Below are 13,241 nucleotides of genomic sequence, written 5' to 3'. Positions count from 1 at the left end.
TCTCCTACAGTCCCCCAAGACGACGAACTCCTCCCCCTCCCCGGAAAGCCGGGCGCAGCCAACGTTTGCCTAAGTCAGGCCTGGTCACCTCGTGGTTTCTGTTCTTGACATCTTTTTAGATGGACAAGCCCTGCTCCAGATCCATCCGGAAGCAAAACTCCCAGATCACCCGCCGCTAACTGGTCACATGACCAAAGCCCACTCCTTGCTGACGGGGGTGGCAGATGGAGTTCCCAAACTCCCCCAGAAGACGTGAGCTCTCTTGCTGCCACAGGGGACCTCGTGTTGCCCTTTCTGCCCATCCACACCCTCGACAGTACAGTACGCAGCGCGAGAAAGCCAAAGGGACAGACCCCCACCCAACGGCTACTCCTCTGCAGGACCTGCCTTAAGCCAGCCCAGAAGGAGCTGGAAGTCCAGCCTCGGTCCCGTCGCCTCTGTTCTCAGGGTGCCGAGGACATCGACAGTGAACTGAGGGCTCTATCCACAGGCTCTATCCCACGCCGGGCTCTCTGGCCATCTGTCACAGCCAAGGGACAGCCATGTGCTTAATTGATGTAGGACTTAAAGGACACAGGCGATGGGCCATGTCGCCGCAGAGGGGGGGCCCGTATGATGCTGGGACACCAGGGGCCGGTCTGCGGGCTGCCCTGAAGGCCAGAGGGCGACGCGGGTCCCCGGGCCCGTTCCTGCCACCACAGGCGCAGCCCTGCAGGTCGGAGGGATTGAGGCTGTCCTCCAGGGCCGCCAGCAGGGGCGGAAAGGTAACAGGCAGGCACGTTGTGAGGCCATTAAGCAGCACAATGGGACCCTGAAAGGAAAATCCAGCGAGTGGAAGGGGAAAGCTGGCTCGCGCCGGCAGCGGACGGTGAGCTCGTGATTGCAGACGGCAGATGGAGGCTGGCCGGCTTGCCGGGCAGAGCTCCCAGCGGCGGGCGGGGGGGGCAGCAGCTGACCGTGCTCAGGACCCCTCCCAGCACAGTGGCGGCCCTTCCTCCCCAGAACCGGGGCTGAAGGAGGAAGACGCACGCTCCGCGTGTTGGTTTCAGTCCCTTGCCCCTCTCCCTGCCCCCAGAAGCCTCCACAGACCATGGGCATCTTCACACACCTGAGACCCCCTGAGCAAAGGAATGGGGGTGCCTGAGGAGGGATGCCTCCCATTCTTCTGTCCTCAGCTTTGTGTTCCCGCCACACAAATAGCTTTCAACTCTACTGAGACATGTTTATGTGGACGAGGAGGTAGACCCTGCTGAGAACCCTTGGAAACTGCTGGTGAAGGGTGTGCCGTGGGGCTGTGCCCAGGGCATATGTCCTTGTTCATGTGCCCATGAACAAGGACATGGACCCTGAAGTGTGAGCACACAGACATGTGCACACTGGAGAGGATCGCCTTCACCAGCACCACCATTACCATTATAATCCCCATCACCACCACCGCCGCCACCACCACCGCCGCAACCACCACCACCATCACCATCACCACCATCATCACCACTATCACCACCATCACCATCACCTTCATCACCATCACCACCACCACCACCACCACCACCACCACCACCATCACCACCACCACCACCACCACCACCACCATCACCATCACCATCACCACCACCACCACCACCACCATCACCACCACCACCACCACCACCAACATCACCACCATCACCACCACCACCACCACCATCACCACCACGACCACCACCACCAACACCACCACCATCACCACCACCACCACCACCAACACCACCACCACCATCACCACCAACATCACCACCATCACCACCACCACCAACAACAACACCACCACCACCATCACCACCACCACCACCACCATCACCACCACGACCACCACCACCAACATCACCACCATCACCACCACCATCACCACCATCACCATCACCACCACCACCACCAACATCACCACCATCACCACCACCACCACCACCAACACCACCACCACCATCACCACCACCACCACCATCATCACCACCACGACCACCACCACCACCATCACCACCACCACCATCACCATCACCACCACCACCACCACCATCACCACCACCACCACCATCACCACCACCACCAGCACCACCACCACCATCACCCCCACCACCACCATCACCACCACCACCACCACCATCACCACCACCATCACCACCACAACCATTACCACCACCATCACCACCACCACCATCACCACCACCACCACCATCACCACCACCACCATCATCACCACCACCACCATCATCACCATCACCACCACCATCACCACCACCACCATAATCACCACCACCACCATCACCACCATCACCACCACCTTCACCACCATCACCATCACCACCACCACCATCACCACCATCACCACCACCACCACCATCACCACCACCACCACCATCATCACCACCACCACCATCATCACCATCACCACCATCACCACCACCACCACCATCACCACCACCACCACCATCATGATATTTAATCTTGAAACTGACCCTAGGCCAGATGGCAGTTTAAGTGTTATATCCACATTAGGCTCACTTAATTCTCCCCCACAGGCTTCTGAGGCACACCCTATTACTATCTGCATTTTATAGGTGTGGACCCTGGAACACGGGGCTGCATGGACTTGTTCAAGGTCACACAAGCAGGAACTGGGTAGCCAGGATCTGAACCGAAGCGGTCACACTCTCGGATCTGTGACCTTCAGGGATACTCAGCTGTGGCAAAACCTGGAAACAACTCCAGTAATTCCTATAGCGAGATACTCTGCAGCCGCGAGAACAGCTGGTAGAAAAGTCTGTGCCCCACAGGACACACGTCTCATGAACGGAAGGACCCAAGTCACGCAAAGTCCGAAAGCTGGCAAGATTCAGCAATGTCTTGCTTGGCAACATATCTGTACACGGTAACATTTTGAATGAGACACGTTAGCCATTAATGCAGGCTTCAGGCCCGTGGTCCCGAAAGCCACCGTTGGAGAAGGGAAGACGATGAGCTTGGGGTGCTGGCGGCTGTGCGGCCGCGCTCCCGTGTTCGCCCCCGGGGGGGCTTCGTGGGGGTGGGGCATCGCTGCTTCTTACTCTTCTAACGGGCACATAAGTCATAGCCACTCGTCAGTGTGTACAGTGTGTTTCGGAATTATTTTAGAAGCTTCTTCTTGCTCCTCAACTACAGAAGAAAAGAAAGGGTGACAAAGGCCCCACACTCGGCTCCGGCCGGTGGGTCGTTGCCATGGCGCCCTCCTCTCCTCAGGATCCCCCCGTGCTCTCGGCTCCAGCCCGCCAGGCACCCCGTCTCCCTGAATGGCAAAAATGATCCATAAATTTCCGCTTACGGTGCATCTTGGTTTGCGCAAACACATCACAGCTCATTATTTTTGTTAAAAGTAACTTAAAGCCCACTCCAGGCCCTGTCGGTCTGCAAGGATAGTACACCCGGTCTCAGGCTCATTGAGCCTCATGTAGCCCCAGACCTAGGCTGCACCCCCGTCAGGGCCACAGGCTGTCCTAGGCCATGTCTCGGGCGCCCTTCAGGTCAGCATCTCTGGTGACGTCACGCAGACCACCTCCCACCCCGGGTCTCCCCACTCTGCAGGCTCTGCATGGAGGGCTGCCTCCCCCACAAGGACCCCCCTGTGCCCGAGAATGGTTTCCACGAGAACAGGAGAGGGTGTGCCCAGGCCCCAGGGCTCTGCATTCTAGAAGCTTGGGTGTCTGCATCAGGCACAGGGTCACCTCTGACCACCGCCCTTCGTCCTCACAGGGGCACCCAGCCTGCCCCCACCTTGCCTCCGGATTATCGGGGGTGGGGGGGAGGGAACAGCATTCCTGCAGGCCCCTGGGCTCCCTGGTCCTTGCTCTACTTACTTCCCTGAGAGCAGCCAGGCGTCCCCACCTCACCTCCCACCTGCAGAGCCTGGGAGCTTCTCCACAGCTACAGAGCATTCCAGGCTCTCCTGGCCTGGGGCGGAGAGCGGGTAGGGGAGGACAGAGCTGGCTGCCCAGCACGGGCCTCCCTGCCCCCAACCGACCTCTCCCTGTCCCCCAGGGCAAGGGGCCATCTGTTGCCAGAAGCACGGGCGGGCGGCAGCTGGGTCCCTGCAAGCAGGGTCGGGAGGAGGGGCTCCTCTAGGGCTGACTTTTGACCTCACCGCCGGGGAAGGCAGAGAGGAGCGTGCGTGTGCACACCCAGACGGGCCCCAGAGCTCCAAGCCACCCACCAGGCTGGTCGGTTCCTGCAGGGCTGTGACTCCTTAGCGCTCATCCCAAATCCGCAGAGTCGTTCTCCAACTTATGTGCAGGCCAAGCCCAGCCTGAACAGATGGACACGAGGCTTATTTACATCACTTAGTTTCAAGACAAAATAGTAATGCTTCGGCTCACGGGCGGTGGCAATTCGCAGCATATGCACAGCCAGAAAGCGCGGGTCCGAGTCTCAGCCTGTGTGCACAGCGGAGGGCCCCATGCCCGGGAAGGTGACCGGCTACCCTTGCTGGGCACGCCTGTCCCTGGACGGACGGGGGGAGCTGGGCCCCAGTGGCACGTCCCATGTGCTCCAATGTGTCTTTCAAATAGGATCAGGAGCTGGGCCACAGGCTTGACGACCGAGGCTGGGAGGCATGGACATGAGCCTCCAAATACCTCTTGGGTCTGAGCCGGGTCCAGGGAACCCTGCTGACTCCCCAACACAGTCAGGGCCTCCCGGGACTGGGTGCACCCACGGGGGCACACACGAGCGCACACATTTGCACACTCATACCCCCTCCATAATCAGGTTTCCCCGGGCACAGCCGTCTGCCGGCATCCAGGGTGACCCACTGGCGCGTGCACTCACATTGCTCAGCCGGAATCATCTGGAATGTGAGCACAGTGTGAACATGGGAATGAGTCTGGCCACTTCCCGTTGCCCGCCCAGAACCTGCCAGAAAGTCCACAGACAGAGGCAGGACGTCTGGAGGCGAGGTCCCCTGGGAACACCCTGCTCCGACTTCCAGGATCTAACCCCATGTTGGAAGCCTCTCCTGGGCTGTTTGCAAGGCTGGTGGGGAGTCTGCTGAGAAAGCGGCCGCCCACGCCCACCTGCTGGGGAGACAGAAGCCAGTGGAGGCAACGGGGCTGTTCCAGCCCAGGCGGCTACTTATCACGCAGGAAAGCCCTCCCCCGTGCTGAGGGTCTGCGGGCTGGGCAGGCAGAGGGTCTGGTCCTTCTAGTTCCTTCTGAAACAGAGAGCGAGCCAAGGACCAGCAGCCAGCACTCTCATGGCCCATCGCCCCGCCTCGTCTTCCGTCCTGCGTGGGCACACCCTGTCCGCACCAGGGAAGAGTGCTGGGAGCCAGCACTTGCCTGCCCCCGGGAACCTGCCAGACGCGAGGCTCCAAGGGAGCTGAGGCATCGGCCGGTGTGGGGCCTGCCCCCTCAGATTCAAGGACGAACCACCCCTGTGCCCCAGTGTGGCAGGGAGAGACAGGCCAGAGCCAGGTGGGACTGGGACCCAGCAGGGCAGAGGGGGCCCGCCAGGGAGGCTCCCCGGGGCAGGTGGGCCTGCAGGGCCGCCACGAGCGCACTGCGGGCGTGCGGACGGTCTCGTCTGACGGATGTCCGTCACCGTCCTGCCGCTGGGGTAGCGTCCCTACGACAACAGATGGTCTGAGGACAGCACCCCACGGCCAGACAGCATCATAAGAGAACGCGAAGGAAGAGGGATGACCGGGTGACCTCTCCTTGAGCAGCAGTCGTGGCCAGACCCAGGCGGACAGGCCACTCAGGGATGGCCCAGGCATGGGGCGTGGACGGCTTCGCCAGGTACGGGGCGACATGGTGCCAGCGTGGGAGAGGAGGAGAGGCAGCGCCCAACTCGCAGGTCCGCCTTTGCGTGGGGCACGGGGCCGGGGAAGCCGACAGCCTCTGACAAGCGGGAGCTGACGTCCGAGCAGAGCCAGGTGTCGGAGCCCGGAGCCCACGCAGCCGTCAGCCACGCGGGACGGCACAGAAACCGGTCTCCCACGCCTCATGCTCCCTTGGGCTGTGACTTCCCAGTCCCCCCCGTGGCAGTGGCCGAGGAGAAGGGCTGTGGCCCCGGGCCGCCCCTCTCCTGACCTGGATCACCAGCCGTCCTCGGGCGGAGGGAAGAGAAACCCCCAGGGCGAGTCAGAGGCCGAACCTTCTGCTCCAACTTCCTCAGCGGTCGGTCCCAAGCACAAGTGTTAGACCCCAGAGACACAGGGTCCCTTCTCCAGGGCACGGCCAACCACATCCCTCTGATGGTCCTTCTCCCCGGTCACGTTCCTCAGCATGGAGTATCTTCCTTTCAGGGGTGCCCTTGGGTTCCCGAATATGATCATAGAGAGAGGATGAGGCCTACCACCCCATCAAGGACAACCAACCCGCATATGCGAGTGGCCTCCACGGGGGGCACGGCCCACCGCACAGATCCCAGAGGCCCCGTGCCCACCAGAAGAGGGAGACTACAGGATGAAGGTCAAGCTAAGGGCCCCTCGCCTTGCGGCCATGGAAAACTGGTGTCTTTGGTGCGTTTGCAAGCCAGGTGTCAAAGTCAGATCTACTGGCATCTCTGGTCCAGCTCAAATCACTTCCCTGCTAAGATCGGTACGTGGGCACAAACCCCAGGTTCTGGGAATAGCGTGCGGATCCCACCAAGTGTAAGGAGGTCCCACTTCTGCCCTGCTCAGGACTTGTGCATTTGCAGCAGGAACCTCAGGCCAAGTGGAGACCACAGACGCACACTTAAACCCAAAAGAGGTAAATCAGAACCGGCGATAAAATCCCTCCGTGCACGCGTTCTGGTCCCCTGGCTGAGGCACTGGGCCAGGCTTGCTACCGGGAACCCTGTCCCAACCCTGCACATGGCAGTCCTGAACCCGAGCCAACAAACGGCTCCCTCTGCCTCCCTAAGACCTGATTTCCCAGCCTGTACAGGAGACTAGGAAGCACGCACACCCTCCCGGGGCGGGGGCAGGCAGAGCCGTGCCGCGGTCCACAGCGGGGAGCCCCGCTTCCTGCCCGGGCTCCCTCTGGCTCCCGTCCTCCTGAGAGTGGCCAGACAGGTTCTCCCGGTGGCAGCGGAGCGCGGCAGGCCAGAACACCTCGTTCTGAGCCGTGTTCTGGAGGGCTGCTGTCCCGGTCCCAACTGTGTGTGTGATCAGAATGTGGCAAAGGTGTGTGTGGGTGTCGTCGCTTCACGCGTCCCCAGGCGTGACCAGGAGGAGGCCACAGGAGGGGAAATCTGTCTTGGTGGAGGCTGAACCTGCTGGAGATTTTAGAGAAAGAGAAGAGACATGGAGAGGAAAGCCTGAGACTTTTTCCTTTGTGCGGCCCCCACATACCCCATGGGTCTAGACAGCCTGGACACGGCTCCCCCTGCCCAGGCTGCAGGTCGGCAGGGGATCCCCAGAGGTGCCCACTGATTCCAATCCTGCAGGGCCACGGAGCACCTCAGGACACACAATGTGGGCAGAACCAAGCCTGAGCAGTCTTGAAAAATCCCCACCGTCACGAATTTCACCCTTGGCCATTTACTGTTAAAAGCCAACCAAGTCCTAGAGCAAAACTCCAGCATAAGGACGTGCTGTGGCTTCTGGATCCTTCCCTCCAGCATTAGGACGTGCTGTGGCTTTTGGATCCTTCCCTCTACGCGGCCGGCCCCGCGCAGGCCCTCTCACACCCTCACGGCCTCTGGGTGTCCGGGCCCTGAGAGCGGCAACCAACCCTGTGAGAAGACACCCACCACCCACACTTGGCAAGTCAGCTCAACCCGGAGGCTTCCCGAACTGAGCCAGACACCAGCAGCTGCGCCAGAGCAGGCTTCTGGGGAAGGGACTCGGTGGCAGGGGGGCCGCGGTCTGTTCTGCTCAGCGCCGCCCTCCACGAGCCCTCCCGGAGGTCTGCGGCCCTTCCCCAGCACGCTGTTCTAGAAAGCCCCTCCCGTAAGGCGCCCACGGAGTCCACCACACACAGGGCCGTCTCCCACGCTCTCCCACGTAGGGCTGCCAACGTCTTGTGAAGGAAGGAGGGAATATTCTCAACCCAGAGGAGCTCATTGGCCCCAGGTCTGCAGCCAGCAACAGAGCAGGGGTCCCGGCTGCTGCCCACCTCGTGCCGGGTGGGCCTTAACCAGAGGCCGTGGACGTGGGGCTGCTCTTGTTCCAGAAACGGGCATCTCCACAGGGCTGCGAGGGGTCGGGCAAGAGAGTCGTACCAGCCCTGCCCCACCGCCCACCCGGCAGGGCACAGACACGTGGAGACCTGGGACCCTCACCTAGCGACCAGAGTGGGGCGGTGAGGGGGAGCCCGGGACCCCATAGCCCCGGGAGGGTGAGGGGCAGGGCTGCAGAGGGCCAGGGGAGCAGCCCCTTCATTCAGGGGGTTCTTGGACCTATTTTTCTTAAGACCCTTGGGGTGGACAGTGAGTGTGGGTCCAGGCCCCTGGTCCGGACACCCCAACCGAACTCAGACCCTCTCAAACGTCCTCTGCCGCCAGAATCCAGTCCGTGTCCTGCTTCCCTTCCAGGCACCCTGGGTGTGGGCCCACCACAGTCTTGTGGAGGCCACCACAGAGGGACACCTGAGCTGGAACCAGGATGGAGCCTCAGGGCCAAGCCACGGCCGTTCGCAAGGGAGGCCCGTTCTGTTCCCGGTGACTCAAGGAGGTGGCCGCTGGCGGGGAGGGTGAAGGGAAGGCCGTGTGCCTCTGTTCGAGAGCCTGTGCCCTCGCCAGCCCTGGGTTCCGGAAAGACGCCCTCCTCAGGAGGCACCGGCCCCCTCCACGGCCCTGCCCTGCAGGACACAGTTTGTCCCCGAGCCCAGGGGAGACAGCGCCGGTGCTGAGTGCAGCCCCTCAGGTGCGCCAGGATGTGAGAGCCTTTGCGGGGTGACCAACAACCAGCTCAGCACCAGCCAATGAGCAGTAGGAACCCTGACAGGGAGCGTCCCCTCCAGGCTGCAGGGGGTTGGCACCGGTCTCCCAGGAGAGTGGGGAAGGACGGAGCCTGTCCGCCGGCCCAGCGGATCCTCCGGGGAGCCGCAGGATGGGAGGGCCTGCTTGCCACGCCCTGCACGCGTCTCCCGGAGGAGGCCCGGGCCACGCATCTTCGCGCCCCTGCTCACTGCCGTCCTCGCCTGGCCCCCTGGACCGTGACTCCCGGGCCCAGTTCTAGATCTTCTAGCTGTGGAGTGCCATGTGCAGAGCTCCCGGGCACCGCTGAGGGCACACGGTGGCCTCACCCCAGTGGCCACTGCTTGCACATGACAAAACGCACGAAGTCTTGTTGTATCTGCCGCCGGGTCTGCGGGTCCCGGGTTCCCTGGAGAGAGCGTGTGCCACTGGTGGCCTCCTCACCGGCTTGCTGGTCACACCATTCGTGCCAAAAGACAAACGTATAATCTCTTAGAAGGTTCTCTGCGAACACGTTGGAGCGATGTACTTTGAACCGCGGTATCAGTGAGCACTGCGGGAGGAAGCTGTCCCCTGCTCCCTCGCGCCCCCCCTCCCGGGGCTGGATTCTTATCTCTGCTCTCCTTGAGCAAGGTGCCAGTGGAGGTCCTGGGGCCCGGTCCCGGTCAGAACGGAAACTGTCTCTATGAAGACGACAGGGCTTTGCAGAAACACAGCACAACCTACTTGGTTTCCCATTTGGGGGATGTTAGCTTTAAAGAAAAACCACCGTGAGTTGCCTCAAGTCCACGAACAACACAGGAGGGCAGGGGTGGGCTCACTCATGCCTTCGTGGAAGTGGACCCAGAGGCACAAACACACTGTCCAGGTCACCTCGGGACTCCTGTCCTTGGGACACACGTCCTTGCACTCCAGGCCTGGTCCACTCTCCCTTCTGGACACCGCTCTGCAGCGGGGACACACAGAGGCCTCCTTGTGTTCCCGGAGCTGCCGGCGGGAGGGTCAGGGTGGGCGGAGGAGGGGACTGTACCCGCAATCCGCCCCCCGCCCTGTGAGGAGCCCAGAGAGCTCGAAAGAGGGCCAGCTGGTGGGGTGAGTGACAGGACTCAGGACTTGGCTGGGGGCCTGCTGGGGACCCTTTAGAAGGGCAGAATGGCAGCTTAAGGAGGACCCGAGTTGGGGAGGCCGGGGTCGGCGCACGGCTCTTGGGCCGACCGCGATGCCCGGGGCCAAGCCTTCTCGGAGACGTTCTCACCCAGCTGGATGCGCTCCTTGGAGCCTCCTGCAGGCACAGTGCGTGGCTGGGGACCCCCAGGGGGATCCCTCGGTCCGATATTCAGATAGGGAAGTAGAGACAGCCCAGCTCAGATGGGAAGCAAAGACACAGATGCAGCAAGAGAGGTGACTTTCCCAGACGCAGCGGGACCGGCCGGCGTCTCCCCGGCTCCTCGGTCAGGTGACCGTGGTGCAGACACTCGCGAGACAAGCGGACCCTCCCGGGGGACGGGAACCTGGGCCAGCTCCAGGGCACGGCACCGACACACCGGTCCTCTCGCTCCCAAGAGGGCAGCCTGCAGTCTTCTAGGAGGAGCCCACGGCATCGACTTCAGCCAGAGAAGCGTCCCTGGTCCTAGCTTCACAGATGCGCTGACCGCAGGGCCCTGCTCCCTGCCCACACCTCCAGACACGGGCTGACGGGGTCACCAGAGTCGGTGCTAGTAGCTGGGGAGAAGCCAGCCACACCGATGACGGCGGAGTGGTCACTGTGGCCTGGTGCCAAAGGATAGCCACGCTCTGCTCTGCTGAGCACCGGGAGGGGCTCTGTGGGGGTCCCTGCTGCCAAGGAAGGGGTGAGGGAGCATAAAGCTCACCCCGTCCTTGGCGAGGATGACTTCCGCAAGTATCTGGCCTTGACCCTTGATTTCCCGTTTCCAGATAACCCAGCCGGTGGCCGACCTGTGGACACCGTCTGTCTTGGGAAGGTCCCCCAACCTCAGAGGCATCCCCAGAGAGGCAGATCTCTCCAGGGACCAGTTAGATCTGTTGTTTTGCTAATAACAGATCATAAAATGGTCACATTCTTTTATTATGTAAACATGATCAGGTTAATTATTTCTCAAAGTGCCATTGGTTCAGGAGCCTACGGGGAAAGACCGTAAGGCCGGGGGACCCGTGAGGGGACACATCCCGAGGGAGCCGAGGAGTCAGCATGGAGGGGGCGGGCAGGCGGTCTGCACCCACGGGGGTCACCTGGGGAATGGGGAAGGGCAGGAGAGAGGGGGCGGGAGACTGGAATGGGAGGGCCGGGGAGGACCCTGTTGAGGACAGGAACGAGGAACCGTAAACCCCCGTGCGGCAGGGAGGGCCTGGCAAGGGTGGGGAGCCAAGGCTGGGGGCTCAGGGACGGCCCCCCGGGCCTAAGTGCTGACGGAGGGCCCACGGGACCCGAGCACCCCCTCGTTGCCCCCATGCGCCAGGTGGCTGAACGTGTTCTGTCGGGGTGACGGGGGCTGCGAAGTCTTTACTTCTCTCCCCACTGTAAGGGGCGACCGACTTCCCTCCCTGGGGTCAGGCCGGCTCCCATGATGCTCCTTGAGGGGACGCGGTGGAAGGGACCAGATGGCCGATCCTTGCAGCTGCCCCCTCCTCCCTGAGAAGCTACTCACCCTGGGAGAGGCCCGCTGCCCCCAGGGAGGGCCTGGGCACGTGAGTGAAATGGTCCTGGCTCCGCCAGGCCAGCCCCCCATGAAAGGGGGGATCACCAGGTGACCTCGGTCCGCTCCAGGAGCTGCAGAGGCCCCGCTGCGCCCCGTCTTGCCCGAATTCCCCATCCACAAACCGCGGCAATTGGGTGACTTTTCTCTAAACCTCCAAGTATGGGGTGGCTGGTGCACAGCTGCAGACCATGGGGACAGACGCGCCTGTCCCGTCCCCGGCGCCTAAGAGAGCCTGTCCCTGTCGCCAAGAGCACCAAGCGCGGTGGGGGAGGGGACAAGCGGAGCCCCAGTGCTCACCCCACCGCATCCAACACACACACCAGCCTCGGGAAACCAGAGCCCCGGGGCAGCACCGGTCCGGGCTGCGCACATGCGTCTCCCGCACCGCCGGCGTGTGAGACTCGAGCGACAGCAACGTGCTTGAGCAGCGAGGCCGTCCTGGCAACGACGTGATTCCGCTGGAGTCCCTGGGATTTCACAGACCACCTCTGAGGCTTTAACCCGCTGCTCCCCTGGAAACCCTCTTCCAGGCTGCAAGATGTCTGTCTGCCTTCCTCTACCCCATGGGGGGACCGGGAGCCTCAGCGGCCTCAGCCTTGATCCTGAGAACGTGAGGTTTTTCCTAAAGTGGAGAAGTGTTCCCAATGTGATAAAACTGGACTCGAAGGGACCAACAACGGACCCTCCTTGGAGAAGTCCCCGTGGACAGGAACAGAGGAGCTGTCCCCAGCCCTGCTCTGTACCTACCAGCCGGGGATCCGAGGCAAGTCGCCTGATCCGTGTGCGCCTCGGTGTCCCCATCTGGAACACAGGCTCCAGGACCGTAACGGCCACCCACGTGCCCTCTGCTCTCACTCCCGCCGCAAGGGCTGGTGGCTTGCAAGACACCTCCTCACTGGCCCAGCCACGCAGACGGTCTAGAATGTCCACCCACGGTCTGGAAGGGTGCTCTCGGCAAGCGTGGAGACGGATTCCCCGGCTGCTTCCGGACCAGGCCTGTGATCAAGGAGGCGGCAGGGGGAGAGGTGGCTTGGGCGTCGGTGCCGTGCCATCCCCGGTTTAGAGACACCCCGCCCCCGTGGCGCTGGCCGGCGTCCAGGGCTCAGAGCAGCTGGTCTCCCACACTCACTCCGTGCTTGGCAAAGGTCCTCGGTGACCCTGCGGCTCCAGGCCCCTCTCTCCAAGCAGGCCAGAGTGCCACCGCAGCCGCTCGCTCCCTGCGCTCTGGGAGCAGGAAATCGTAACCTCGGGCTGAAGGAGATGGGGTCACCCAGTAGTTTTCATTCCAGGGGCCCCGGGAAAATGCCCCAGTGGGCCGTGTATGTCCAAGCAAGCATGCTGGGTCAGACCCCAACAGGAGACGGTCGTCCCAAGACCACGGGGCAGCTATGCCTCCCTTGGAGGGGCGCCTGGCACCCAACCCCAGCAAGGCTGTCCCGGAGCTCGTGTGCACTCAGGGTCGCGGGAGGCGTTGGGATTGAAGAACAAAATGTGGTGTTTGTTTGTTTGTTTGTTTGTTTGTTACAAAGAGGTTGCCCTCAGGCTGGGTAGGGCTTCCAGCCACTGTGTCTCCCAGTTGAATCCCCCAGCTGAGCAGATCGGGCTGTGCTG

Source organism: Mustela erminea, chromosome 12, assembly GCF_009829155.1.
Source record: "Mustela erminea isolate mMusErm1 chromosome 12, mMusErm1.Pri, whole genome shotgun sequence".
Classification (NCBI taxonomy): domain Eukaryota; kingdom Metazoa; phylum Chordata; class Mammalia; order Carnivora; family Mustelidae; genus Mustela; species Mustela erminea.
This window is presented reverse-complemented; position numbering follows the sequence as displayed.